Source organism: Myxine glutinosa, chromosome 3 (genome assembly GCF_964187855.1).
Source record: "Myxine glutinosa chromosome 3, kmMyxGlut1.1, whole genome shotgun sequence".
Lineage (NCBI taxonomy): Eukaryota > Metazoa > Chordata > Myxini > Myxiniformes > Myxinidae > Myxine > Myxine glutinosa.
The window spans coordinates 30,754,155-30,759,091 of record NC_136263.1 but is presented as its reverse complement, the minus strand read 5'-3'; the positions used below and the strand labels follow the sequence as shown (position 1 = coordinate 30,759,091).

General features: G+C 54.8%; 1 long non-coding RNA gene across 1 annotated transcript in view; it reads left to right on the top strand.

The window, feature by feature from the left end:
• Positions 1–1,334, top strand: part of LOC144891281 (uncharacterized) — a 426,767-nt gene extending 425,433 nt beyond the window's left edge. Inside the window, exon 2 of the long non-coding RNA XR_013622794.1 lies at positions 261–1,334. This is a non-coding gene — a long non-coding RNA (uncharacterized LOC144891281). The remainder of the gene's footprint in view (positions 1–260) is intronic.
• Positions 1,335–4,937: the final 3,603 nt, after the last annotated feature.

Here is a 4,937-nt window from a genome sequence, read left to right as displayed (position 1 = left end):
GGCGGGGGTATCGGTTGCCGCAAAATTTCGCAGTTCGCGCCAAAATTGCTTATCAATGTGCCGATCGTTTTGGTGGGATCAGGTTAACAGGTTAGGAGGATTCATGATTGTGTGCTTGTGAGTACGAGAGTGTGCGTTTTTTTTTTTGTTGTATACAAAGTCGAGGCTCGTGTAAGAGCAAACATATTGTTGTGAATATGAGAATGTGGTTTTTTTATTTTGTGGTGGTGGTAAAATGTTGTAAAAGGTTGTTGTAAAAGGTTGTTGTAAAATATCACCCCTCCTCCCTCCGTTGTGGTTGTATAAAGGTCAAAGGGCGTTCCCGTAGTTAGTCCATAGAAAAACATACATGTAGGTCACGATATATCTTTTCTTTTGATAGTTATCTCTTATTCTGTGTTTTAGGATAAGGCTGTGTCTCCCATTAATTAAAAGTACTCCATTGCACCAGTGAAAGAGAATAGATCCCCTTTCCTTCCCATCCCCAAAAATCCCCATTTCCTTCACATCCCCCCTTTCGTGATTGCCGACCCTCGATTGCCATATTACATCCCCTCTCGTCATTGCTGAGCCTCGATTCCCAATCACCTCCCCTCCAATAACCGCCAGTGACCACGAGGCTCGAGTCAGGGAAGAAAGGCGTGTCTCCACCTCGTCAGAGGAGGGGAGGGGCGCGCCCGCCCGTCGTCGTCCGGGGCGGAGCCCGAGGGTCGCGCGACCAACCAGGGCCGCGGTGAGTGACCCGGTAGGCGTGCTCTCGGAGTCGGCGGCTTGATTTCGCTAGAGGTGATAAAAGCGACTGTAAGGGACTGCTTTATCAGAGAGGCCTTGGAGATGAGCATGAGATGAGAAGAGAAGAGAAGAAGAAAGAGAGTTGCAAGGAGTTGGTCACAGTCGGTTGCCAGAGAGAGAAGTCGGTGGTGAGGAGTGAGAGAAGCAAGAAAGAGTTGAGGGTTGAGGGACCAGACCAGTGAGACAAGTCCTGGGAACGCAGCGGACGGAGGCCGCCGCAGCCGCGACACCCGACCGCCAAAGGGGGCCTGAACGGCGGTTCGGAGCAGGGCCGAAACGGAACGGCGGCTGCTGAACGCGCCGGTTGTGCTGCAAGACCCCCCCTTGGACCTTTCCTCTCCCGCCAGCCATCCACCTTCTGCCATCCCTGGCATTCCCCGTGTGAGTCGTCTTTGTTTGTGCTGTCCTGGGTTAGTTAAGTCTGTAGATAAGCTAAATTTGCACTGTGTCATCTGCGTCTTGTACTTGTAAATAAACTGAATTGCTTTTTGTTGCTTGTGTGTAAATAGTAAATAAATTCAGTAGTAATATTTCAAACCTTTTGTCTTTCGTCTTGGCCTTCTTTTTCCTCTTTGCATTCGTCGCCTTTGTCTTTTCCCCATTGGGCAGCTACGGTGCGATACGGCCAAAGTCTGGGTGAATCGGGTGAGTTTGTTAGGTCGCGGTTCTAAACCACCGCTCGGTCTATAACATCCAAACCGCGATCTATAACAATTGGTTGTCAGGAGTTGGATTCGAACCTGGGACTAAATTTATTTAGCCCAAATTTTGGACACCAATTGTGTTAGTACTGTAACAATTGGTGTCGGGGAGTGAGATCGATCCGGAGCGCGCTTCACGCGCTCAAAATTATAAAGTACCGAAATTTCTTTTGTTTTATAAAGTAAAACCCGAATTTTGAAATCGCGCCATGGCTGTTCAAGGCGACGGGATGCCGGTGGGAGAGATAGAGGGGTTAGAAGTAACCCAGGATCAAATGGAGGGGAGCAATGAGGAGGCGGTTGAGGGAGTAGCAGGCGTGCAAAATGGCGTCCTCGCGCACGTGGGTGTAGCGGCACCAAATTTTGCCACGCCCGCGACAGTAGCAGCGCCGCCGTTGGATTCGGACCTTTTGTTGCTACAAATCGGTGCCCTTATGGACAAAATGAGGGACGAAGCAAGGGCTGATAGTGCGAAAATGGAAAGCAGAATGATGGGGGTAATGAGGGACGAAGTAAGGGGTACCGGTGAGGGATTAGAAAAGAAATTTGAGGGGTTAGACAACGGGATAAAAGAAGTAAAGAATGGGTTAACGGGGGTAGAAAACAGAATGGCCGCTCAAGAGAATCAGATAGAGGGGGTGAAAAATGGGTTAATGGGGTTAGAAAATAGGATGGAGGACAAATTGCGGGAAATAGGGGAACAATCCGCCCGGGAAATCGAACAGATGGGGAACCAGATGGAGGAAATACGACGAGGGGTAAGTGAGGAGGTTTCGGGGCTGCGCGAGGAGGTAAAGCGAGGCGAAAAGCGTATAGAGAAAGAGGTGAGAAATAATACGGCAAAGTTACAGGGGGGAATAGAAGATCTGACGAAAGGAGTAGAACAGCTGACAGTGGGACAAAAGGAACTAGCGGACCAAGTGGAAAAGAACACTGCAATCATCGGGGGTTTAAAAGCAACACAAAAGGACATTAAAAATGAATTAATAGCGACACAAAAGGAATGTCAAATGGTACATGAGGGATTGACGAAGAGGTTGGAAGAGGTGACAGAAGTAATGGAGACGAAGGACCGGGAGGTAAGGACGCACATAGAAACGGTTAAAGTAGCGATGGAGGAAGAAATAGAGGGGGCGCACCGGGAGCTGAAGGAGGTAAAGGAAAAATTAGAGGAGGTGGAAGAAGGGGTGAGTGAAATTAAGAAGAGACGGAGGGAAACTAAGAGGGAGATAAAGGAGGAAGTCATGGAATATGTACAAGGTCTGTGTTCAAATCATGATGCGGTGCTCACTAACCAAATAAAAAGTTTGCAGGTGGTAGAGGAGGTGCGACGAGGTACGGAGGTGAGTGGCAATGTACATGATGTGAGGGGAGATTCAGTCGGCTTGGGGGGTGGTGTAGACCCGGGTGTTCGTGAGGGACCAATGGTAAGATGTATGACTGGTCCGGAGTGTATGGACAGAGGAGGTGTGCAAGGAGGGTTGGCTATGGGAAGTGAGGGGGGTGCTGGTGAGCAAGGCTGTGGGGGTATGGCGTGGGTAGCGGGTTGCGGAGGGGCGACCCAGGCATCGACACCAGGAGGGGTAGTGTTTGGAGGGACGGGGGACGCGCGGGAGCCCCCCGGGAATAGCGTACTGTGGGAGCCCGAACGGTTTGGTCCCGCGTTGATCCCGCAAGGAGTGACGCGCGGGGTCCGACCTTCGGGCGCCCACAAGGTCCCACTCGCGCCGTATGACGGCAAGAGTGATTTGAGGGCGTACCTGGCGCAGTTTGAGTACGTGTGTAAAGGCAACGGTTGGAATCCGGACGAAGGTGGAGTACACCTGGTGGGGGCACTGCGCGGCGCGGCGGCGGAGGTGCTGACGGCTTTACCACCGGGTGCCCTCACCCTGCCAGCTCTCCGTGCGGCATTAATTAATCGGTTCGGCATTGAACAGCAAAGCGAGCTTGTTAAAGCCCAACTTGCGCAGCGAAAACGCAAGCCCCAGGAGACCATCGGGGAACTTGCTCACGATATTCGCCGCGCGGTCGGGATTGCACACGCGGACATGGCAGCGAGTTCCCAGGAAAGCCTGGCGCTGGATCACTTTATTCAGGCCCTTCCGGATCTGGAGCTCCGGCAACAGCTCGCCATGTGGCGCCCGCAAACCATGAGTCAGGCGGCCGACGCTGCAGCCCGTTGGGAAGCAGCGAGGCCCCTGGCCCGGGGAGGCGAGCGCCATGCAGTGGCGGTGCGTCAGATGGGGCCCGTGATGGGGGGCGGCCCCCCAAGGGGGCCCGCCCCCGACGGGGGCCCTGACCTGGAGAGCATGGTCCGGAGGTTAGTGGATCGGCGCCTGGCGGGACCTGGACCATGGCAGGCGGCCCCAGCGGTGGCACCCGGTAGTCCCCGACAGAGTACCCCAATTCGGACATACAGGGGGGGGAATTTGGAATACCGGAGGCAAGCACCTTACCAGGTGAGGTGCTATAATTGTGCTCGGATGGGTCACCGTGCGTGGGAGTGTCGAGCTCCGCGCCGGGACGTTCCCCGCCAGCCGATGCCCTCAACTCCGCCCCGTATCGATCGGCCTAGCCGACCTCAGACACCCCCCCGCCAGGACCCGGGAAACTAGAACGTGCCGGGCATGCAGGGCGGTGTTCGGCAGTAGGGGATGGGGAGAAGCCCTCGTTGACGCGACAGGTCATTCATTGTGGCCGAATTGGGACGGGTAGTTTGACGATTCGGTGCAAAATTGCCGGCGTGGGGGTGGACGCCGTGGTGGACACGGGAGCCAGCGCCACGATCATCAGCCCCGTGGTCCTTAATTCGAGTGCAGACGGCTGGGGTAAAATCCAGCGTCTGGAAAATCATAGTTTGCAGTTGGCTACCGGGGCAACGGCTCCGATCATAGGGCGTGGTTTTGTGACCCTCAAGTTGGGATCGGTAAAGGAAGAGATAGAGGTTTGGGTGGCGGAGGTGTACGACCCGTGCTTAATAGGGTTGGATTTGTTGACTGCCAGCGGTTGTAAAATCGACTTGAGTCGGGGGATCCTGCGATGGGGAGTGGAAGAGCTACCATTGGAGGGGGTGAGCACGGCCGAGAGGGTGGAGCTGGAGGCTCCTGAGGCCGTGACCATCCCCCCGGGGGCCGAGGCCATCGTGCCGGCCCGATGGTCAGCTCGCCCGACATGGCAGGAATCCTGCGGCCTGGTCGAACCGGTGGCAGCGCTATCCATACCGGGTTTAATCGTGGGCCGTACCCTTGTAAAAACGGACGGGCCGGTGGTGGCCGTCCGAGTAATTAATATTAGCACAGAACCACGCACTATAGGAAGGGGCACGAAGGTAGCAGGCTGCACCCCAGTTAGAGAAGTCGCGTCAGTGAGGGGCGAGAACGTCCAGCCGAGCCGGCCCCAGGGGGAGCCTTCAATAAGTTCTAGGAATTGGCCCGATCCCATTTG